Source organism: Narcine bancroftii, chromosome 1 (genome assembly GCF_036971445.1).
Source record: "Narcine bancroftii isolate sNarBan1 chromosome 1, sNarBan1.hap1, whole genome shotgun sequence".
NCBI lineage: Eukaryota > Metazoa > Chordata > Chondrichthyes > Torpediniformes > Narcinidae > Narcine > Narcine bancroftii.
Genome location: NC_091469.1, coordinates 258,653,786 through 258,679,596, shown reverse-complemented (window position 1 = coordinate 258,679,596; position 25,811 = coordinate 258,653,786). Strand labels below are relative to the sequence as shown.

At 44.7% G+C, this 25,811-nt stretch overlaps 1 protein-coding gene across 5 annotated transcripts in view; it reads left to right on the top strand.

The window, feature by feature from the left end:
- The window catches only part of LOC138742169 (dual specificity protein phosphatase 8-like), a 229,213-nt gene that overhangs the window by 49,625 nt on the left and 153,777 nt on the right, over positions 1-25,811 (top strand). The window lies entirely within an intron of this gene.

Below are 25,811 nucleotides of genomic sequence, written 5' to 3'. Positions count from 1 at the left end.
TTAGACCACTCATTGCAGAGAAAGTAAAGCAGAGCATCGACTGTTGAATTCGCCAGAGTGGGAATGCCAGCCCTTCAGCATTAACCCCTGAGATTAAAGGTTCATCCCTTGAATATTGTGGGCAACCCAGGTTGCAAAGTTTTAGGATATTTTAAGAAAGTTGTTTGCATTAGTTTTCTTAATCTGCTTGTTATTTAAATATGAAATATGTTGGGGATAGAAGAAATAGAGGTACATTTGAACAGATTAAGGTGGAAGTTGTCAGATCTCATAATTAAATCTCAAGCAATTTGTCCAACTGGACATGGTAGACCAGTGCAGAGTCAGTGGGAAGTGGGTGGGAGGTGAAAGTGCAGAACAGACTCCATTGTGTTCCTTTAACTTTGATCTTTTGATGGCTATTGTTTTCTGTAGAGCTCAAAATGAGAGGTAATTTGATTGAAGTTTACCTGAATTCTTAAAGGGCTCGACAAGCTGGAAATAGGATGTTGCCCCTAGCTGAGGAGTTTGCAATCAGAAAGTAATCCTCTCTGAGTAAGGTCAGCTCACTCATCTGAGTGCTACTGGTACCATATAGCCCAGTACTACCAGACAGATGGTCGACATCTAAATTGGCTCCCCCACCAGGCTTGCCTGGTGCAGAGGGTGGCGAGACACCACGCAGGATGATGAACAAGACAAGTTAAAAGGCGAACGAGCCCTCTCATAGGGTCAACAGCCATCTAGCAAACACACGCCATGAAGCATGGAAAGGACATCCCTTGCATCAAAGCTTGGTCCGGCCATTCTCTGCAACAGAACTTCCCCCAGCTGTTTTGGACCTCACCATGCTGTTGGATCCAGGAGGGGATGTTGAGAGGGTGGGTCTGGACCTGGGCAACCCCCTACTCCCATGAATCCATTCACGCACCCGCTGTTCCTTTCTGAGGGGTGGGGTATCCTCACATCAAACCCCCACAAACTGACCGCAAGGAACCATCGTCATCCTGTGGGATGGAGAGCCAGAAGATGAGAAGAGATAGTTTCAGAGTAAGGGAAGTTCAGGACAGCACTTTGGAGAAATTTCTCGTGCAGAAGGTGGTGAATCTCTGGAATTCTCTACTCCAGTGGGTTGTAGAATTCAGGCATTAGGCAGATCCACAACAGATTAATGGCTATTAGGAGAACGTGAGATAATGGTGGAGGCGAGGTTGGGAATCAGCCACAGGATCCCTGGCAGAACAGGTATGGCATACTTCTGCTTCTCGGGTTGCTCCAAATCAGTAGCAAACAGGTAGAATGGTGACATGGTCATCAGGTCGACTGGCTCCTCCTGCCTTCTGTTCACCTCGTGGCTTTTCTGATATTCCAGTTTTGCTCACAATTCTGCTCCAGAACTCAATGACGTCTTGTTGCTCGGTCCCTTTTTCAAAGGCTCCCTGTCTATTGTGTTAGGTGAAGGAATGAGTGGGTGAAAATGTGCTGAAGAGAGGACTTGTAGATTTTCTGATTTCATTGCCCCTGCCAGTATGATGCCAGGCTGAGGTGATGGGAGTGTTAATAGAATCGGCAAATCACAACATTTGTGTACTCATTATTCTGGGCTGGATTTGAAGGGCTTTCCCTAGAAATTGTTTAGTAATCTTCTGGGAGGGGTAGTTTGGGGAAAATTCTGATTACAATGTCCTTTTGCCCCCTCTGCAATCCCTCACCGGTGTTTCAGTGGTTCTCAACCTTTTTCTTTCCACTCGCATGCCACTTTAAGCATGCCTTATGCCGTAGGTGCTCTGTGATTAGTAAGGGGTTGCTTAAGGTGGTATGTGGGTGGAAAGAAAAAGTTTGAAAACCACTGTTTTAATCGTTCCTATTTGACTCGATATGTTCATGGTTTCATAACTCCAAAGGAAATGGGCCAATGAGAATTTTTCTCAAGCTGATCCGAGAGGAGAGTGAATCATTTCCGGCAAGGTACTGCCTCCTGTGGCAAACTGCCTCCACTATGGCCAAGGCCTCCTTTTCGATGGAGGTATGGCAAGTTTCAGGGCCCTGGAGAATGCATGGGGAGAAGGGGACGGGACTGCCTACTTGGTTGAGTGTGGTGGCCAGGGCAAAGTCAGACGCACCGCTCTCCAATTGGAAAGGTGTGGACTCATCTATAACATGCATGGTTGCCCTGTCTTTGATATGGTCGAATGTACCTGGATCTCTGCCAGCAAGGGAAATGTGGTGGCTTTGCCCAATGGGTGAATCTTGTCCGCATATTTGGGGACCCATTGAGTGTAATGTGAGAAGAAACCGAGACATCTCTTTGAGGGCATGTGGGAGGCGTAGCTCCAGAATGCGGTCGTGGGTCGGGGCCAATGATGTCGTCCTCGACCACGCAGCCGAGGACGGCTAGTCGTGATCTCTGGAACACACATTTGTCCTCATTATTTTTTTTAATAACTTTATTTATTCGTTCAACAAAGTTATTACATACAATAAGAAAAATACATATTATGAACGATAAAAAAATTTTCTGTATATATAAAAAAAGAGGAAAAAAAAGAAAAAAGAAAACCGAAATATATTTACTAAAATCTAATTAAGGTAAATCTAAATGTAAATATTCTAAATATAAAGACCACTTATTAAGAAAAAAAAGAATAATTATCATGTAAAACATACATAAATTTTTCCATTACCAAACAAGTTTTCATCTCATTATGCCATCTATCATATTAGCATTTTTCCATTTACTTGCTATACATTTTTTTGCTACAGATAAAGCTAAATATTCAAAAACAATCTGAAATTAATCTAATCCCAAATCTTTCAAGGGCTTCAATTTACCCAAGAAAAATATTGTCGGATCTAAAAGTATTTTAATCTTATACAAATGTTCCAAAAACTTGTCCTCATTATAAGTAAGGTTCAGGCATTTTACTGCCTGGAGGAATTCACGAAGATTTGCATCATGATCTTGCAGGCGGTGGCCACAGATGGTTACATAATCTAGGTATGGGAATATGGTCTTCAGATTATAGTGGCCCACCGTATCTCCTGCAGGAAAACGGAGACCCCATTTGTGACGTTGAACGGGCCCGGAGAAAGTGGTAGAGGCGGCCATCCGCCTCGAATATGGTATACTGGCAGTCCTCTGGGCGGATTTGGACGCTGACTTCAAGTTAATCATGGAGAATACCTGATATAATGCGATCTGGTTGACCATGTCGGATATGCGGGGAAGGAGTACGCGTCGAGCTGCGTGTACCAGTTGATGGTCTGGCTGTAGTCTATGACCATCCTTTTCCCTGTTCTTGACCATAACCATCTGGGGCCTCCAAGAGCTAATGCTGACCTTGATGATGCCTTCACCCAACAAGTGCTGAACCTCCGACTAAATAAACGCACTGAAGGGATGCCTCTGGTTCTTCTCATATTATGCTCAATGGGTCCTCAACTATGCGGACAAGATTCGCCCATCAGTCAAAGACCCCTGCTGGCAGAGGCCCGGGTTGCATTCGACCATATCAAAGAAGACATCGCCAAGGCAATCATGCATGTCATAGACAAGTTGTGGCATGATGAGTAGTCTGAAATGTTTGTAAACTATGCCTCTAAGGGTCAGATCACTAAGCAGGACCCATGGAAGGCTGCCATGTGTGATTTGGACATGAGTGATATCTTGTGTTTGTTGAGCTGTACTTTAAGGAATAGGTGCTCAGTGTTATCAGGGTGGATAAAACGTTCTGTGCTTTCTCTATCAAATAAACAGTTGATAATGTACCCATTTACCCAAACGTTCATCATGGACCTGGTGAGTTCGTGAAGTGCCTCTTGGTTCAGGGTGATGGAGGCCAGTATAGACTTGCTGCCAGAGTCTGATGGGTGTTCACAATCCCAAGATGGCTGGCCTCGACCCCAGAAAGGCTGCCCTTGCTTTTCCCTCATGGTGTCATATGCCTGGGAATTGGCGTTTGCCTCATGGTTCAAAATGGTGGCCCCCAAGACGTGCACGTGGCATCGCTGGTTTGTAGAGGAGATGGCGCCGATCGCGCTGTCTGGAGTAGCGACTGTCCACACGCGGTACTGCTAGGTTTTGCAAATGGTTTGAACTGGCAAACTTTGGCATAATGTCCCTTTTTTCTTGCACCTACCACATCCTTGGCAGGGCAGCATTTCCTCGGGTGCTTACTCTACCCACAGAAGTAGCAATTTGAGATATCACCCACAATGGCAGCAGAGGTCAGGTCACTAGAGGCATGGGACTGTGCAGGCGACCAGTTGCTCACGGAGTGGGATGATTTCCCATACCAGGATAGCAGCGCCCATGGCAACCAAGTGGCGGCTGAGTAATCACCTGAGCTTTGGAGGCCCACCTCCAGTGTCTGTCAGCTTAACCACCCTCTGTAGATCAAATGCTTCTTGTTCCAGGAGTCTCTGCATTATGTACTTGGAGAAGATACTGGCCACATAAGCGTCCCAGATGAGGTCCTCAGCATTCTGGGCAGCCGTCACGGCCTTGAAGTCGCATGCTCTGCATCGACTCCAGAGGGCCCAGAGTGCTTGATTCCCCAGATTGCTACTTTCTGGTGGGCAGGAGGTGCCAGGCGTAGGCTTCATTTACCTTGTTACGATACTGGGCCTTTAGGATCTCTGTAGCTGCCGGATACGAGTTGGCGTTGCTGATCATCAGCAATATTCAAGGCCTGACCCACGAGAAGAGTAATCTCAGTCGGTTAGTATAGGAGGTGATAACATCCATGGCCGCTGCCAGGAAATCAATACAACATAGCCAGAGTTCAAACATGTTCAGGTCATCTGGCAATTGATGGTCGATGTGGAGCTTCTCAGGTTTCAGGTACTGTTCCATGCTTCTTTTTGAAAAATATAGTTATTAAATTTGATGCACCATCAATAATCACAAAAGAACGGAGTTGTGAAACTTTCAGGCTTTTATTAACTATAGACTGGAACAGCCGTCAACCTCATTGGCTGATCGAGGCAGAGTAGAATGGGGAGCATCCAGCCGGCAGCAGCCAATCATAGCGTAATAGTGGTTTACCACAGTCCTGAACGCCCAGATCCCTCAGCACATCAGTGTTTTCAAGAATCCTGTTGTTAATTGGACACTTTCCCTTTTCTATCCTTCCCAATCCTGATGGTCTTTGACTTCAAACATCAGCTCAGTTTCCATACCTATTCATGCATCCTGGCCTGCTGAGTATTTCCAACATTTCCTATTTCTAGCAGCTGCAACTTTTTAAAAATAATTCATTGCTTCGAAAAAGAATCCTTGCTATTTGTCTAGATTTCCCATAATTTTGTGCAACTCCATTAAGTCTCCCTTCATTCTCCTCTGCTACTTGATAATGACCATCTTTGCCCTTTCATGTGGCTACAGTTTTTCAGTCCTGGTAAAATCTCCTCTGCATCCTCTGTGGTAAAGTTGTATCTTTTCATATTTATGGTGATTGTGGTATTCAGACTAGTGGCATCATTGCTAAGAGATGCACACCGTGTTGTCAAACTACCAGAGGACCCGGTCCGTGCCTCTTAATCTGCTACATAGCCAGGAATCTGTTCATGAGATGAGGAGAACAGGGCACCAGTAAGCTCATTTTTAAGAAATTCCCCTTCGTTTGCCTGGCTGGCTAAAATACTTGTGGTTAGGATGAAGGAAATTTAAGAAGGATTTCAGCTAAGGTGCAGTGTCATTCTTGTTCTGGAGTCATGATCCCCGAAACAACACAATTAGGATCTTGGACAGGGTTAAGATTGGTCATAGTCTGGGTCTCCATTTGAATGGGTTTGTGGGTTTGGATGGAGTCCTGGATGAGACCCAGAACTTGGTGTGGTTTGGTCTGGGCTTCAATCTTATTTGGAATCAGGTTCAGGCTTGACCTCAGATTTAGTTTGGGTGTGGATGGGGAGAACGCAAGAACAGCGTGATTGTAGTAGGGGTTCAGTGTATTAAAAACTACACTGATTCATTTAATTTGTAGAAAACAAGTTCAAGATGAGAAATCTGAATCAGAGGGGGATAGGTGTAAAGTAATTAGTGCATTAGTTGAGGAAGAGACAGGGGAAAAGGTTTGACCACAGCTATAGTAGGGGCTTGCAGTTCGATGGCTGATACTATGGTAGAGACAAAACCTCTCATTACATTTAGTAGATATCACAAGATCTATTATTACAGGCCTAAGAACCCTGTGCTGGAAGGTGGGATCAGCTGCAAAGCTGTTCTTTGAGTTGTGTACATTGTCTGAATCAGTGGTCCTCAACCTTTTTCTTTCCACTCACATACGACTTTAAGTAATCCCTATGCCATCGGTGCTCTGTGATTAGTAAGGTATTGCTTAAGGTGGTACATGAGTGGGAAGGGAAGGTTGAGAATCACTGCTCTAGACCCAATTGTCACTGAAATAATTTGCTTGAGAAAAATTGTCATTGGCCCATTTCCTTTGGAGTTATGAAACCATGCACATAACGATTAAAACAGTGGTTTTCAAACTTTTTCTTTCCACCCACATACCACCCTAAGCAATCCCTTACTAATCACAGAGCACCTGTGGCATAGGGAATACTTAAAGTTGTATGTGAGTGGAAAGAAAAAGGTTGAGAACCACTGGTCTAAATGGCTTTCTCCTGTTCTGTAAGTTGTGACTAGCAGTTCATTTTGAGACAGAAGTATGCTTCTGAATAAATGTTATTTAAGTTTCCAAAATGGGTCTCAGATTATTGAGAGAAATTTGAGCGCAGTAAAACTCTGTTAACCCAGCACTCTTTGAACTTTGGTGATGGTGGACTGGCTCATTTTTTCAATTGTCTTATTAATTTCCAAACACATTTTGTACTTTGGTTCTTTTGCATTTTACATAATAAATTCATTAATTTTCCAATGAACCTGGTGAGTGGGAAATATACAAGCACTCGGGACCCCAGTTCCAGTCACAAACCTACACATGTTCCTGCCGCCTGGCCTTCCAGCCCCCAACTTTGTCTCCAGCTGCACACCAACCTACACTGTGGACCCCTATCCCTGGCCGCTCTCTGGACCCTTCGCTCTTCCTGCACACCAACCTACACTATGGACCCCTATCCCTGGCCGCTCTCTGGACCCATCGCTCTGCCTGCACACCAACCTACACTGTGGACCCCTATCCCTGGCCGCTCTCTGGTCCCTTTGCTCTGCCTGCACACCTTGCTTACACTTCAGTTCTTTCTGCTCACATTCCAGGCTATTTCCGTGAATCAGATGCCAGACCACCAGGTTTTTTTTTTAATGATAAAATGCTGGATCAGAAGTTTACTGGACTTTTCCAGTGAAAAGTAACATCCAGGTTGTTGGAAATTATTATAAACATGGGGCAATTTGGGAATGTAAGTATGGTTGGCAAGATGCACTTCCTCCTTTCCACCAACAGTAGTACCTACAGTTCCACTTGCTGTTTTTTCAATGCTTTGCATATCAGTGTAGTAGGTCATGAGAACAAACGAGAGAAAACGTCAACCAACTGGAGACAGTTCGGGTGCAGAAGGGAGTGGGATCATAGGAATGCAGTCAGCTTGTTTCCAAACTCTTCCTAGCTTGACTGGCAACAGATAAGAAGGCTGATCGCAATGTTGCCTGCAAGTTAACGTTGGGTGGCTTGGTTCTATTTGGATGGGCCTGAGAATTGCAGAGAAGCAGAGACTTAAAACACCAGGACTTCGAAGTCACAAATATGTACCAGGTGGCCCAATGAAGGGAATAAGAGGAGAACTGTACTGGAAGGCCAGACTTGGTGTGCACACCGGAGAGCAGGGGAAAAGAGATTGCAAGGATACACAAACAGATCAAGAGGAGAGGCAGCCAGTGGCAAGAGCAAGGAGATTAGATTCAACAAGGTGTCATGAAGTTCCCCTGCAAACAGGGCAGCTTAAAGATTAAACCAGTGGAAGATGTGACGGGAGAGGCAGAGAGATGCCCACTGAAGGTGCACTGTTCCTTCAATAGCTTCTGCAGCTGATCACAAAATGACAAAGCTTTTTCCTCCGCCAGTGCTTCCTCGCAAACATGCAACCATCCAGGGGCTAACTGGCTGGAACTTCCAACCTTCTGGGCCTTGCATGGAGTTGAGAAGAATTCTTCATTCACTCACTGGGCAACAAGGGAAGGAATGTGATTGGCTATTGAAAGAAATATCATTTGCATTTATTTTTCAAATTTCTTTTTTGCTTTAAAGATGGAGGTGAGGGAGAGAGGCAGTTTGACTGACCAGCAAGAATTGTCCAATCACAAAAGTGGTGGGTGTTGATTAAATCAATGCAATGCTAAAAGTTCTCTCAAGCTAGCAAATCACGTTGATGTTAACTATCTCCCATAGGACAATATCTGAATGGCTTCCAGAGAAACCTTGTTTGTTGTTTATGCTCCAAATGGAGTCTAATACACAGGAGGCTATCCTTCCAGCTGAGGGCGATGCATTCCAACCTTCCCATGCAAGTAGCTACTACAGGCAACAGTTTCATACCAGACCCATGCAGTAATTACAGCTTGTCAATGCTGTGTATCTACAAATGAAAACATTGCACATTGTAACAGAATGTTCCTACCCCTCACTCTCACTGTTCAAGCTGATTTCCTATGGCACATATGCTGGGGCCCACCCAAGTCAGTTCAAAACCTCGCTTTGTCATTTACGTTTTGGGATCTGAGTCATTCTCGTTTTCTTTCATGTGCCAGAGAGCCGTAACATAGCGAGAACAGGTTTGCAATACATCACTCAACAAGAATGTTCAAGTATAGGCTTTGGATTGCTCCCCTGTTCCTGAGAGCAAGGACTTGTGGTAAACTGAACAGCAGCTTTCTGAGACATGGAAACTTGCCTTTCTATTGCAGCCGATGTGTGTTCCCGTGCGTGCTCAAGCTAATTAAAGATTAGCATGAATTCACATGATATGCACAACTCTGAAGAAGCTAATGGCATTCCCACAGACATCAGGATGTCTCCCCCCCCCCCCCCACAATTCTCCAGCCACCCGACGACACAAGAGGCAATTTACTGATGTCTATTAATCCATAAACCAACATCCCTTTGGGAGGAGGAAGGAAACCAGAGAACCCAGGGAATTCCTGCTCGTTCACAGGAGATACAAGGACTCCATATAGGCAACACTTGAGCTCAAGAATTAACTCGTATCTTCACATAACCTCATTCCTCCGACAACTCTTGTCTGGCCAGACATGGCTTTATATTGTCCAACTTCCAACAATTTGAAATCACAAGCAAAATGGAAAAAAAACCACACATAACTTTCTTTAATGGTCCAGCAGTTTTCTTTTGCAGCGTGCATTGCCTAATGGACTAATCTTTAATTCTTGAACAGCATAATAAATTGGCTTTGTAAGTATGGTTGGAAAGATACACTTCCTCCTTTGCACCAACAGTAGTACCTACAGTTTCACTCACAGTTTTCTCAATGCTATGCAAATCAGTGCAGTAGGGCATGAAAACGAACGAGAGAAAACGTCAACCAACTGGGGACAGTTCGGGTGCAGAAGGGAGTGGGATCATAGGAATGCAGTCAGCTTGTTTCCAAACTCTTCCTAGCTTGACTGGCAACAGATAAGAAGGCTGGTCGCAATGTTGCCTGCAAGTTAACGTTGGGTGCCTTGGATCTTGGAGAATGGTTTGTCTGGAAGCCATTCAGATATTGTCCTATGGGAGATAGTTAACATCAACGTGATTTGCTAGCTTGAGAGAACTTTTAGCATTGCATTGATTTAATTAACACCCACCACTTTTTTGATTGGACGATTCTTGCTGGTCAGTCAAACTGCCTCTCTCCCTCACCTCCATCTTTAAAGTAAAAAAGAAATTTGAAAAATAAATGCAAATGATATTTCTTTCAATAGCCAATCACATTCCTTCCCTTGTTGCCCAGTGAGTGAATGAAGAATTCTTCTCAACTCCATGCAAGGCCCAGAAGGTTGGAAGTTCCAGCCAGTTAGCCCCTGGATGGTTGCATGTTTGCGAGGAAGCACTGGCGGAGGAAAAAGCTTTGTCATTTTGTGATCAGCTGCAGAAGCTATTGAAGGAACAGTGCACCTTCAGTGGGCATCTCTCTGCCTCTCCCATCACATCTTCCACTGGTTTAATCTTTAAGCTGCCCTGTTTGCAGGGGAACTTCATGACACCTTGTTGAATCTAATGTCCTTGCCCTTGCCTCTGGCTGCCTCTCCTCCTGGTCTGTTTGTGTATCCTTGCAATCTCTTTTCCCCTGCTCTCCGGTGTGCATACTGAGTCTGGCCTTCCAGTACAGTTCTCCTCATATTCCCTTCATTGGGCCACCTAGTACATATTTGTGTGCTTGATCCAATGTTCTGTTATGGAGTCCAGAGAACCCCAAAAACCAGCAACAATAGATATTCACCATAACACAGAGGGGTACTTAAACAAAATTAATTTTTAATTATATTTGAACAAGAAAATAGAATTACACTTTAACTTATTACTATCAACTTACTTAACCCACTTAACCTACTCAATCCCCCCTTTAATGCGAAGTGCAGATATGCGCAATGTGTATATAAGCTTAGAAAAGTTCTTTGGATCATAGTTTAATCTCACTGGTTGCAGGGAATTCTTGTACTGTGCACAGAAGTTAGCATTAACGAAGTTCACCAGACTTTGCTGCTTAACAGGCAAATGGTTACCACTCAGGAGGGTTCTTGTTGGTTTTCAGAGAGATTATTTTCTGTTCCAGAACATCCGCACCTGATTCCTTTCCAATCAGTCTTGTTGATTAAACTTGCCCCTTCAGGGTTCTCCAGATGATCCTCCTTCTTTCAGGTCACCTTTCAGACAGCCAGTCTTCTCCTTTGACCAGGCAGTCTTCTAAAAATTTGCCAGCTTTGTCCATCTGGAATTGATTTCTGTGTCCCCTCTCTCTGTTTTCACACCCTCCGTCTCTGAGAGCAAAATTGTTCTGTCTCCCTGCAAAAATCACATGCTCCCCCAGGCAAGCTGTATGCTGCAACTTTGTTGCTCTTTTTGCAAAATAAAGCACTCTGCAAAAATCCTGCCAATATTCCGTGTTTTAAAATATTTGTGTGCAACCTGCTCTAACAGTTCTTCCCAAAATACCTCTAAATACTTGATCACAGTTCTCATGAATTTTTAATGATGTTCCTATGATGTTAAGGACACTAAATTTGGATTCAGCCTAGTGGAATGAAGCTCTATTGCAAGGTGGTCTACTTAAAAATTAAACGAGCGGGAGATGTGGTTGGTGGGCAGAGGGATGCCCACTGCTCATTACTGGATAAAATTGCAGATGCACTATTCATTCCCTAGCTTCTGCGGCTTATAACTTTCGCGCAGACTTCAGTCAGCAGGTTGCTGCACAATGCCATCACTTCTGAAAATGAGGACTTCTACTGGTGCACTGGTGCCCAGACACACAGCTTTGAGGAATGGTTGTACAACTAAAAGTTAGCTATATTACTTTTTTTTTAAAAAAGAGAGGGAGTAATCTGGATCTTGGAGTAGTGAGTATGTGGAATGAGGAGGTATTGAGTGGGCTGGGATTGGTGAAGATTGAACAGCTTCAGTAGATGGCTTGACAGTTTACTCAAGCTGAGGTCTTTGGAACCAGGAGATACAGTCTCAAAAAATGGCCAGGCAATTTAGGACTGAAATGAGGAGATGCTTCTTCATTCAAAGATTAGTGAATCTTTGGAATTTGCGGGTCCAGGTGGCTGAGGGCACTCAAGGCATTAGTTTGTTCAAAACTGAGATCGATAGATTTCAGCATTCAGAAGAATAAAAGGATATGATTATAGGATAGGAAAATGGTGCATTGAAATTTTTTAAATTTTAAATTTAAATTTAAACATTTTTTAGACATATAGCATGGTAACAGGCTTTTTCAGCCTACGAGTCCTTTCTGCCCAATTTACACCCAATTAACCTACATCCCCTGTACCATTCGAATGGTGGGAGGAAACTAGAGCCCCCCCCCCAAGGAACCCCCCCCAAGGAAAACCCACGCAGACACAGGGAGAAAGTTCAAACTCCTGACAGACTGCACGGGATTTGAACCCTGGTCTAGTCCCAATGTCTTGTCTTTCTTTGTCTTTGGCTTGGCTTCGCGGACGAAGATTTATGGAGGGGGTAAAAGTCCACGTCTGTTTGTGGCTGACAAGTCCGATGCGGGACAGGCAGACACGGTTGCAGCGGCTGCAGGGGAAAATTGGTTGGTTGGGGTTGGGTGTTGGGTTTTCCTCCTTTGCCTTTTGTCAGTGAGGTGGGCTCTGCAGTCTTCTTCAAAGGAGGTTGCTGCCCGCCAAACTGTGAGGCGCCAAGATGCACGGTTTGAGGCGATATCAGCCCACTGGCGGTGGTCAATGTGGCAGGCACCAAGAGATTTCTTTAGGCAGTCCTTGTGCCTTTTCTTTGGTGCACCTCTGTCACGGTGGGCAGTGGAGAGCTCGCCATATAACACGATCTTGGGAAGGCGATGGTCCTCCATTCTGGAGACGTGACCCACCCAGCGCAGCTGGATCTTCAGCAGTGTGGACTCGATGCTGTCGACCTCTGCCATCTCGAGTACTTCGACATTAGGGATGAAAGCGCTCCAATGGATGTTGAGGATGGAGCGGAGACAACGCTGGTGGTAGCGTTCTAGGAGCCGTAGGTGATGCCGGTAGAGGACCCATGATTCGGAGCCGAGCAGGAGTGTGGGTATGACAACGGCTCTGTTTACGCTTATCTTTGTGAGGTTTTTCAGTTGGTTGTTTTTCCAGACTCTTTTGTGTAGTCTTCCAAAGGCGCTATTTGCCTTGGCGAGTCTGTTGTCTATCTCATTGTCGATCCTTGCATCTGATGAAATGGTGCAGCCGAGATAGGTAAACTGGTTGACCGTTTTGAGTTTTGTGTGCCCGATGGAGATGTGGGGGGGCTGGTAGTCATGGTGGGGAGCTGGCTGATGGAGGACCTCAGTTTTCTTCAGGCTGACTTCCAGGCCAAACATTTTGGCAGTTTCCGCAAAGCAGGACGTCAAGCGCTGAAGAGCTGGCTCTGAATGGGCAACTAAAGCGGCATCGTCTGCAAAGAGTAGTTCACGGACAAGTTTCTCTTGTGTCTTGGTGTGAGCTTGCAGGCGCCTCAGATTGAAGAGACTGCCATCCGTGCGGTACCGGATGTAAACAGCGTCTTCATTGTTGAGGTCTTTCATGGCTTGGTTCAGCATCATGCTGAAGAAGATTGAAAAGAGGGTTGGTGCGAGAACACAGCCTTGCTTCACGCCATTGTTAATGGAGAAGGGTTCAGAGAGCTCATTGCTGTATCTGACCCGACCTTGTTGGTTTTCATGCAGTTGGATAATCATGTTGAGGAACATTGGGCGCTCTAGTATTTGCCAAAGCCCTTTCCTGCTCACGGTGTCGAAGGCCCAATGTACCGCCACACCATCTCTCCTGCCCATGACAATAGTGAAGTGGGATCAAGATCCTGCTAAGTGGCAGAACAGGTTTGAGGGGCTAGATGGCCTACTCTTATTTCTTGCACAGACTTGTCTGGTGAACCCAAATCCTGCTATAATTTCTGCTCATCCAGCAGGGGTCACCAGAGAATGAATTGCATCAAGAAGAATGATCTCTTCTCCCGAGCATTTGATCATCAAAGCCACTCAAATGTATTTAAAGCAGGTTCATCACATGAACCCCCCCCCCCCCCACACCCCGGCCCCTGTCTGTCCACCCCATAACTCCAACCATTGGGCCCCCACTTGTCTAGCCTTTTTGGCCTTCTGCCACCTGGGATTAGTGTAGGATTGGTGTAAATGGGTGTTTGATGATCAGCACAGACTTGTTGGGCCGAATGACCTGTTTTGGTGCAATATGATTCGTTGACTCAAGCCAATCAGTAAAGAAAGAAGCTCCTTGTTACACAATTGGATGATTGGACTGTCAATCAACCAATCTTTCTTTTCCACTTCCAGTGTTTTTTTCATAACATCCCGAAGTGTACAAAGGAAATTATGAAAAATGCACGCAATCTGTTTGAAGACCCCAATGTGTTTCTCTCCAAGTTTGTATTGCTATGTCCTGGAGATTAATCTTCATTTCACAGTCCCTACAAGGAGATGCTGGAGGATTACCATACCGCGTTTACCACAGCTGAATTCTCACCTCCATTAACGTTCACAAACAGCTGAGAATGGCATTTACATATGGCATCTCCTGCACCATAGGGGTTGTTGTTGTTCTCAATAAGAAGAGAAACTGCTGGAAATGTTGTTTGCCAGCCAGCATCTGTCGAGAAAGAAACAAGAGTCAATGTTTTAGGACAGAGTTAAATTTAATTTCTTTTTAAAATATTTTTATTGAGTTAACATCTAAACTTACATACAAAGTCTAATAATATAACAAATAACAGGTCCTATTATATGCATATCATTTATTAAATGTAAATTGAAAACCTATCATTTAACAATATTTCTTTAAAACATCAAATTCTATCTATATGGTGATTAACCGTTTATCTCTTTATCATAATATAATTCAATATATTACTGGATATAAAATAAATAAGACTAAATTAAACAATTCCTTTATTTAAACAAAGGGTCAATTCTGTCTTAATTAATGATACGATCCATGACAACCATATTTAAAACCCTGTTTAACCAGTTAATCTAAAAAAAGCTAAAACTAATCTAACCCTCCCTACAGTTTCACTCACAGTTAACATAAAAATTGTGAAAATATTTAGTCTTGATCTGAAGCATCGACTCCATTACTCTTTCCATAGAGCTAAGTGCTTCTAGCATTTCTATTTTTATTTCAGATTTTCAGCATCTGCAGTTTCTTGAATTTTTTTCCCCCCCAACCCTGAGGATCTGCAGTTTAATCTTTGATTTAATCTTCGATTCTGATTTCCTATACCTGCAGCAGCCTCAATCATCTGTGCTGTGGAAGTAAAGCCCATTTTCTGCCAAGTATGCAGCTTTGCATTTAACTTGGGCCCTGCGTTTTACGCAGCTGACTTCCTTCACAAATTATCCTGAGCTTTTCCACCCTTCTTCAGCGAGGAGGAACTCACTTGGTTTATTTTTTTTCCATCTCCCCAATTCAGCGAAGGTATCGCCCTTTCTGTGCCTGAGATCAGTTAGCACACGTTCAGGGAACGCAGTCTTTGACTGCTGTCAGTTCTTTAGGCCCCCTGCAGTATTGGAGAGCATATCTACCAGCTGGGTGATGGTGGTGAGGGAGGAACAGGCATTATCTGGCCTCCAAGTATGTAACCTAATGATGTAGCCTTAATAAAAGACAGTCAAACTATTGAGGCGTTCCGTGCTTATCCTGAGATTACTGGGAGGTCTGGGGAAATTCCTGTGGTGATGCTTCATCCCAAAGTTTTGAAATCTCACACACTGCAATGTTGAAACAGTATTACACTCACAAGGTGGTTTCACTGGTGGGAGATGTATCACTGTAATATAAATCTTATTAATAAATAGAATAATTATACATTTTTTTTAAAATTGATTTTAATTTTTTTTCATAGTCTTATTTCCACCCTTCCCCTGAACTGTTTTCTTAAGAGTTGAGCTTATTTTTCCCGTCTCAGCTGCTTTTCTGGGACTCCAGCTCATACTCTGCGTTTTTGAGACCAACTCGGTAATTAAACCATATTTTCAAACATTTGCAGCCTTAAAATTTGTATCGGCGGTTCATCCAAGATGACCTTTGGGCGTACTTTGCCATATTGCTGCTGTGTTACCATCATGTTCAAGCCTGCGTTATACTTCCACGACATGAAATGGACACAGGCTGCAGCACAATTTTATGATGCAGGGTGCAATTTGAGAAAGTAAGTGTTTCTTCCTTGGAGCCCTGGTCTCTGTTTATCTCTGAACCAAAATCGCCACAAAGTACTCTCTCTCTTGATCCTACGTTGCTTTGACTACCTTTCAAAAGCCCTTCAATTAATAGAACATTACAGCACAATAAAGGCTCTTCAGCCCAAGATATTGTGCCAACTTGAGTAAACTTACTCCACAACAATTTCATCCAAATGTCTTTGCTTGTGACAATGCTGTGCTCCCCCAGTACTACCAGTCAGCCTCTCGATGGACCACTTGACTCCATATTGCCAAGGTCCACGGGCCCACACTACATGCCCTGTGCAAGGGTGATGTATCTACTGTATGTGGTGTACCAGTCCTTGAATGGGACTGACATTTTAATGGCCTCTACACCTTCAGTTTACAAATGGACTAACACCATAATAGTCATTCCCAATTAAGCCAACAGAACCAAACCAGCATTTTAATTTAATGCCAGGTACAAAGGTAATTTCCAATGAGAAGGATAAAAAGCCCCATTTTTTTTGTCTTGATTTTTATTTCTGTAGTACCTTTGATGTTGAAACCCCCTTGGATGGACCAAGGTAGTGAGATCAGACAAAAATGACACTGAGCGAAATCAGATGTCTGTTCCAAAGTCTTGATCGGAGTGGCAAGTTTTAAGGAGTAACTTTAAAAAAAATGAGCAGCTAATGGAGCGGTGGAGACTCATGGAGCCGATGTCCGGCTGATTGGTGAGATGAGCTAGTCTGAAAGGGCTTAGAGGTGTGCAGGGGATCAGAGAAGAGGAATCAAGTGCTGTGGAAACAATGGGATATTGAATTTGGGTGATTAGCCATAATAAAATTGAATGGCTGGCTGGCATACATCTGGCCATCTATTTTCTACATTAACCAGATCAACTGAAGGCATAAGGAAATACTATTCACAATAAAAATCAGGGGGAGATGGAAACGTGTAAACAGTAACTGAACATGGAGAATTAATATGAGTACAGTGCACAGGAAGGATTTGGCTTTTAAGTCCCTATAATTAAAGTTCAATAAGCTGAAGATCCTTTTTACATAGGTTTGCTGTATTAGGAGTCAATAAAAAGTGGGTTACTGCGAAATTCCTTTCTGTGACTGTGATTGGTGCAGTTATTGTGCTGATTTTTAATAAGGGACTTTTGTGTTTAGATCCAAGTAGAATTGTGAGCAGGGGAGGTTGGAAGATGGGCATTTAGTCAATTTTCTTCCCTGCAGAGGGTGAAGGGCATCCTCAAGCCTTAGCCATCTTAACAGAGAATTGAGTGGTGAAGTTCTCGATGTGGGAGGCCCCTCTAGGGAATTTTGACAGTCAAGCGAAAGCTTTCCGTTTTCTTTTATGGTTCTACTTCTGTGACTGAGTTATGGTCTGGCACCTTGTGGTGTCCAATGTGTGTCACCTTGCATGCATGGTAGTATTGCCTCACTCTGTGGGGGCAGACCGACTTCCTGCACACCAGACCACACCTTCAATTATTTGTCACTGGAGACAAATTGTCCAGGCCCATTAATTTAGGTCGACAATAGAGCAGATCCACAGTGCAAATGTGACAAGGGACATAGTTACCTCTTGTGTTGTTTTTGGAATTCATTTCATCTTGTGAATCACCAGGATGTAGGTTGGAAGGTGAATCCGGACGGACCTTCTGATGTGGCATTAACGGAGTGCTGCTCCACTGCCTGTTAGGGGAGGCATTAAAACTGAGGTCCCTGCTGTCTTCAGAGAAAGACAAACTCCCAATGAAATGCATGGACACATTTTATGAGAGTTGGCACAGTTTCCACGTGGGGTGGGGAGGTGAGGGAAAAAAAAAAGCTGGAAGCCTATAGATACTACCCAAGAAATCAAATAAGAACCTGAAAGATATGGCTTCACCTGGTGATTGGTTAAAATGTGGCAGCAGCTGCCTCAGGCAAGATTTGAAGTGAATGGTATTGGAAGGCTGTTTCAGCTTACAACAAGGATGGGGAAAGTGGTTCTTCCTGATAAAGCTGGAAAGGCAGTGAATGAAGGGATTGTGTGGCCCGTTTCGATGTTCTGTGTTCCATGTAACAATGGTACATGGTTTCCTGTCTTTCTTTCTTCTTTGGCTTGGCTTCGCGGACGAAGATTTATGGAGGGGTAAATGTCCACGTCAGCTGCAGGCTCGTTTGTGGCTGACAAGTCCAATGCGGGACAGGCAGACACGGTTGCAGCGGTTGCAGGGGAAAATTGGTGGGTTGGGGTTGGGTGTTGGGTTTTTCCTCCTTTGTCTTTTGTCAGTGAGGTGGGCTCTGCGGTCTTCTTCAAGGGAGGTTGCTGCCCGCCGAACTGTGAGGCGCCAAGATGCACGGTTTGAGGCGATATCAGCCCATTGGCGGTGGTCAATGTGGCAGGCACCAAGAGATTTCTTTAAGCAGTCCTTGTACCTCTTATTTGGTGCACCTCTGTCACGGTGGCCAGCGGAGAGCTCGCCATATAACACGATCTTGGGAAGGTGATGGTCCTCCATTCTGGAGACGTGACCTACCCAGCGCAGTTGGATCTTCAGCAGCGTGGATTCGATGCTGTCAGCCTCTGCCATCTCGAGTACTTCGATGTTAGGGATGAAGTTGCTCCAATGAATGTTGGGGATGGAGCGGAGACAACGCTGGTGGTAGCGTTCTAGGAGCCGTAGGTGATGCCGGTAGAGGACACATGATCGGAGCCGAACAGGAGTGTGGGTATGACAACGGCTCTGTTTACGCTAATCTTTGTGAGGTTTTTCAGTTGGTTGTTTTTCCAGACTCTTTTGTGTAGTCTTCCAAAGGCACTATTTGCCTTGGCGAGTCTGTTGTCTATCTCGTTGTCGATCCTTGCATCCGATGAAATGGTGCAGCCGAGATAGGTAAACTGGTTGACCGTTTTGAGTTTTGTGTGGCCGATGGAGATGTGGGGGGGCTGAGCCAGCTTCCCACCATGCTTTCCTTTTTTTTTTCTTTGGCTTGGCTTCGCGGACGAAGATTTATGGAGGGGGTAAAAAGTCCACGTCAGCTGCAGGCTCGTTTGTGGCTGACCAGTCCGATGCGGGACAGGCAGACACGATTGCAGCGGTTGCAAGGGAAAATTGGTTGGTTGGGGTTGGGTGTTGGGTTTTTCCTCCTTTGCCTTTTGTCAGTGAGGTGGGCTCTGCGGTCTTCTTCAAAGGAGGCTGCTGCCCGCCAAACTGTGAGGCGCCAAGATGCACGGTTTGAGGCGTTATCAGCCCACTGGCGGTGGTCAATGTGGCAGGCACCAAGAGATTTCTTTAGGCAGTCCTTGTACCTTTTCTTTGGTGCACCTCTGTCACGGTGGCCAGTGGAGAGCTCGCCATATAATACGATCTTGGGAAGGCGATGGTCCTCCATTCTGGAGACGTGACCCATCCAGCGCAGCTGGATCTTCAGCAGCGTGGACTCGATGCTGTCGATTTCTGCCATCTCGAGTACCTCGACGTTAGGGGTGTGAGCGCTCCAATGGATGTTGAGGATGGAGCGGAGACAACGCTGGTGGAAGCGTTCTAGGAGCCGAAAGCCGTAGCTTTCCTTTACACTTGTATTAAATATCAGTATGGTAACACCCTTGGTATCTAGCACATTTGAGCATTGGTAGATGTCGAATAAGTAAATTTTCTGGTTGTTTGAGATTGTGTTGCGTGATTGGCGAGGTGCCCCAATGTTAAACTTTATTTATTTTCCATGATTTTTTTTTGCCGGTTGCTTGAATTCCAGATAACAAGGTTTTTTATTGTATTGTCATTTCGAGTTTAATATAAGAGATTGAGGCTGTTCATCTTCAGGCAGTAGAACAGTACAGTAACACAGACATCAGTAAACATCATTATAATGGAGACCAGTTTCTGGAACTACAGCACTGAGCAGTTGAAAATGTAATTTCTGTTTAGTGTTGGTGTCTGAACTTTCCTCCCATTGAATTTCTCATATATGCTGGGTTTGCATGTGCAGGTGAAGTGAAACTGGATAATTGTTTCTTCTCTCAGGTGAAGGTGCTAATGTTGCATTGGCACAGCTCGTCCAGCAGCTGCCTCACAGCTCCACAGATCCTTGTTCAATCCTGTCCGCATGTCCTGTCTGTGCAGAGTTTCCCTGTGTTGACATAGGTTTCCCTCAGGTGCTCCATTTTTCCCATATGTGCAGGTGAATGACAACATCTGGAGAATAAATAAGATTCAATTTATTGTCATGTAATGAAAACAGAGTCATATTGCACGATATTGCCTTTTGCCTGCTGTTAGGTGGACAGATTTGCCATCGGCTGAATTGCCTGAAGCACTTCTTACAGTCAGAGAAAGAGAAGCAAAAGAGAGCGTGTCCCCCTCCCCCTGAGTCACCGGGTGTCCGTGGATTTGTCTCCAGCGCTCCTGCAGCCACACTGAGTCCAGCCCAAACCATCGGCAACCCGAGCTCCAGATCCAAATCTCTGACACAATCAGGAACCCTTCAACACCCTCGGCAGCCCCTCGCATCCCGGTTCCAACACCTGTACCCCTGATCTCCAGCAGTCCACAGCCTGGTTGCGAGTCCCTTGACCGCAGTATCCAGCAGCCCACAGCCTCCATGGAATTTTTGCCCAGGCTCATCAACAGCCCGCCACCTGAGTGGTTCCTTCAGCCCTCACTGGTCTGCTGCCGTAGTCATTGACCCAGTGGGTCATCTCTCAGACAGTGGGTGGTCTCCCTGTTTTCCGGTGCCCTGCACTAGTCCTCCTCTCCCCGGGAGTCTGTGACCCCCCCCCCCCCCCCCCCGTCGCGGCTGCCAATATTTGGTGCCGCCATCTACAGTCAAGGGACTTTAATTAAAAACAGCCATTGGCTCATTTAACAGGTCGTTCAAAGCCTGTATTGAGCTGACAGCAGTCAGACTGAGCAGTTGGACCCTTTGGGAGCGCTGTGTCTCCGCTCTCCCTGGGTCCGCACCAGTGGCAGTGCTGCCATGACAGTAGTTCCATCAGCGCCGCCTTTATTTTTGATGAAATACAAGGAGAATAAACACTGAATCAGTGTAAACGCTTGCTTTCTGCATGGTCAGCTGGCTAAAAGGCCTGTTTCCATTGCAGTGTATTGCTACGACATTGTTAAAAAACGCAGTGAATTGATCTATCGCTGTTTTATTGAAGCTTAGAGGCAAACAAATCGTCTGGTTTCTCACCCCTTTTTTTTTTGCTGGGCACAGAATGGGTGCTACGTTTCCCTACTCAGCACCTGTGACCATATTCATTGGTAATTCCCTGGCTATTGTGAATATAAGGGCAAGACTTTCTTTCATACTGAGGAAGTCAGGAGGTGGTGGTGCCAGAGTAGTTACACGGTAAAGTGGTCTGCAGAACTGCCCTCTTGAGGCCCCTCTCTTCCAAGTTTAACCCAATGTTCCTGAACTCCCTTCCCAACCAACTCCCCTGTCTGAACCTCTCCTGCAATGAATGTCTGCAAGACGCAGTGTTTTAATTCTCCTGCACGCCCCTTCGGCTCCCACCACCTCACTGTCTCCAATCTTGGGAACTTTGTTGTCCTTTAGTTCCTGACTCTCTCCATCTTCATTTCTCCAACCTCACTCTTCTGTGTTTACTCCATCTACCCTGGGCCTTTACCTTCCTTAACATCCACCTTATTTTCACCACTCTACTGATACGACTGGGTGACACATTTTGATGCTCTTAGTCACACTATCGCCTAATAGCTCCAGAGACCCAGGTTTCATCCTGATCTTCAGCGTTGTCTGTGTGAACTTTGAATGTCCTCCCTTTGACAGCATGGGTGCTCCCCTGGTGCTTTGTTATTACCACCCCACCCCGCACGCAGATTTCTAGTTTAATTGGCTGCTGTATAGTTGTCAGTGGTGTCTTGGAGAGTGGTTCAACCTGGGGAGAGCTGATGGGATTAATGTAAATGGATGCTGTATTGTTGCCATGGACTCAGTGGGCGAGAGAGTCTTATTCCATGTGGCAAGACTATGACCCTTGGCTGACCCAGTTAAAGGTCACTTAATAATCACAATTTAGAGAGGAACTCTCCAATAGGGCCATTTATTATGCCACCCTTTCATCCTTGACATTCCATTCAGATAATCCATAAAATGATATTCTGGCTCCTGTACAAACATTGACCCTAAAGCAACAAAAGGCTCAGGAATTCCAGTGCTGGATGGGTTCACTGGCAGGAAAACCAAAGCAAGTGCAAGTGGTCAGGCTAAAGTTGATTTCATTGCATGCACATAATCATTGTGCGAGTTTTTAAATTTTGCTTATTGTTCATGATGTGAGCATTGCTCGCAAGGCCAGCATTTATAGCCCATTCCTAATTGCCCCTGGAGTTAACCAGATCATTGAGCATGCCATCCAAGGCTAACCAGTCTGGCACGATTCCTCCCTGATGGCACCTACAATAGTGAGCATTCCCAACAATCCAATGGTATCATGGTCACCATTCACAACACCATCTCTTTTATTTTGAATGAGATTATTAAATAAATTTTAATTCCACCGCTGCCGTGCTGGGTTTTCAACTCTGGCCTCTGAATTGTTAGTCCAGGGTCCTGTCTCTGTTAGTTCCCCAATATTGTCTGTGTGAGTCGTCTTTAAAGTTCTTTCTATCCAGTCTTTACTCGCCCAATATTAAGCTGCTTCTCTTTTTTAGACTTACAACTCGGTTTATATTTTTTAAAAGTTAAACATACATCCCCCATAAATTTTGGAGGAATCTGAAGCGCCCAGAGGAAGCCCACGCAGACATGGGAAGAGCGTACCAACCCCTCACAGACAGTGTGTGATTCGAACTTGGATTGCCAGTGCGGTGATAGAGTGGCCCTAACTGAGCCATCCTAACTTTAAATGCAAGTTCTCTCCCAAAAATATTTAGAGAGAAAAAAATTATTCGGCATATAACAATGACATTATTTCTAAAATGTCTCAACTTATTTGGGGATTGAGCAGACAGCAGCCTCCTTCGTTAAATCGTTCTGCATTCTCGCCTCCCTGTGTGATTGTGGCTCTGCCAAAGCTGTTTCAAGGACAATCAGACTGCTTGAGGAAGGGCCCCCCGGTCTGTAATGTCGACTGGTTCCTCTTTCCACAGAAATGCATGCTGGGCTGAGTTTTTCCAGCACTCCTGTTGTGGTGTCAGATTCCAATATCTGCACTTTTATTTGTTTTCCATCCACAAGCCTGAAGATTAACGATGTTCAAATCTGGGGCATACAGATTATTTTGCTCTCTGGCAACCATGAGATAAAGGACTGAAAGCACCTGCATTCGATGTTTTTATCCTGGTCTATTCAAAAGCCGATTTTAAAAGTTAATCCCTATTGAACCGCTGGAAGCCCAGGCACCAATTTGCTCCCTCACCAACTTCCATCAGGCAGCAAACACAAGAACGGTCGGATGATGGATTTTGGTTGAAGGATAAACATTAGGAAAAGACTTGTTTGCTTTGATGATCATAGTTGCACCCTTAGAACAGACCAGACAAAGGCTTTCAATTGAGAGGGAGCCTTCACTATTAGCAGGCACTTCTGCACTGAGATGAGGGGCTGGAAAATGTTTACCGTGTCTTGAGTGGGCTATAAACTCCCAACCCTCTGAACCACAATGGAAGGACACGATTGTCGCTGTATAAGTACTGGCTTGACTTCTTTTCATCACGAAAGTAATTAGCCTTGAGTGGTAATACGGTGTTCAATTTTTTAATATTGTAAGTGCAGCGTCACTGCTCCCTCTCTGAAGAGATCTTGCTGGTTGCTGTTAAGGTTCTTCATCCCTGACCGGCAGAGTGGGGTGATTACTCCCTCTGGCTTGCTGATGGGGGTTAGTTAACCCTCCAGAAATTTCTCTCAGCTTGACCGATTGGATGGCAAGGTGTGAGGGCCGCTGCTCTGAACTTCAAATGAACAGGTGGTCCTCAACTTACGACCGTGTTCCGTTCTGACTGACCGGTAGTATCTCGAAATGGACACACGTCAGAAATTCATTGTATCTGTTTTATCGTTCGTCAAATACAACATAGCGGCCACCAAGGCCAGCTCTCGCGAGAGGTTGGCCACCACTGGCATAAGCACTATTTTCCATAGATAGGCCCCTACATTCACCCCAAAATGTCATGTTTACAGTTACATATTTTTTCTTTATTTTAAAAAAAATTTCAGTCATATGTACAAATGGTTGTAAGTCAGGGACTACCTGGGGTGGAGGACTTTGACTGCAACCTGCCATGTGAGATAGAGGCAGGAAACTGTCTGTGTGTGTGTGTATATATATATATATATATATATATATATATATGTTTTTGGGAGATAAATTGTGAAGGGTTTGTTAGGGTAGGTCACATTCAAACACTTTGAAACAGATCTTATTTGAAATACTGGAGCTCTGCTAATACTAGACACGTCGAGGCCTCAGAGCCTTTGCAAAAGCATTGGAGAGTGCCCAAGAGACTTCATTAATGGATTGTTTTTACAAAAAGGCAACAGATTAAAGATCTTGTTGGAGCCGCTTTCCGTCTGGAGTAGAGCTTGCTGTTCTAAGAGGTCATGTAGTTTTGCAAGCAGGAAGAGTCAAACAGGCTTTTCCTGTTGTGTATGTGAAAGAGAGAGACAGATCACTTCTACAGTGTTACAGCCAGCAGCAGCAGCTGGGACTGGAACAGGACAAGCTGGCAAGCTTGTGGAAAGCCCCATTTGGAAGACAGGTTATGAGTTCTTGGTTAGGCCTGGTCAAAGTCCTTATGGTTCATGCAGGAGGAGAGACTGGCTGTCTAATGTTTCATGGAATAAGAGAAACAAGAAGGAACTCTCTGGTGATCTGAAAGAAAGAGGTTATCATCTGGAGAACCCTGAGGGGGCAAGTTTCATCAGCAAGACACTGGAGTGGCTGATTAAAAAGGAATCAGTTATGGATGTCCTAGAATAACAAATATCTCTCTGAAAACCATCAAGAACCTTCCTGAGCAGTAACCTTTCATCTTTCAAGCACCAAGGCCTGGTGAACTTTATAAATGTAAATTCTATGCACAGTATAAGAATTGCCTGCAACCAGTGAACTTGGAGGAATGAGAAATGAGATTGGACTGTGAATCAAAGAATGTTTCTGAACTTACAAACACAGTGTGATTCTGTTTTCATGTTTAAAGATAATTAAAAGCAACATTTGTTTAAGTAATCATTTGTGCTGGGCTTATGGGTCCTCTGGGCTCGTAACACCGGCCTCTGTTGTTTTGTTCCCTGGATGGGCACTTGTGTTAAATATTCAATGGCTGGTCAGTGGGTGTGCATGTGGACATCATCATCGCCAACCTGCTGTCATGGCTAGCTTCACTAATTTGGGTTTGGCCTCAGTGTGAGATTCGGTTTGGCCACCCTTCCCGTGAATGCTAGCTCACTGCTCTGAGGAGCTGCATGTCTTCAGCATTCCAGCACCCACCAACCAGATTAAACCCTGACATCTGATTGCATGCGCTTCCTGTGACCACATGACCTGACTCCAGGTCCTCCAGTTTTCTCCCAAAGGCGTATGTTGATTGGCTACTACATTGCCTTCAATATCTGATCCTTCATTGCAACCGTTCTGACTCTAGGACCTGAAATGTTGATAACTTTTCCGTTGTTCCACTGATGATGCTGTTTGACCTGCTGAGTGTTTGCAGCATTTTCTGTGTTTAATTGACCTGTTGGTGACAGATGTTCTGCATCTGAAGATGGTGAATCCAGCTCGCAATAGGTATATTCAGAGATCATGACGCTGAACCATTTACAATCCTCAAGAATTAACTCTGCCAAAATTATCCTTAAATAACTTGGCTTTCGGTTTTCTCTTCCGTCTTCCTATCTCCCAGACCGAGGCTCTATTATTGGACTTTTGTCAGGAAGTAGTATTAATTTGTGTTTTCATGGCTTTCTACATAAGCCATCACATTGAAATTCTTGAAAGTAAACCAAATCAGATACCTGCGGGCAAAGAAA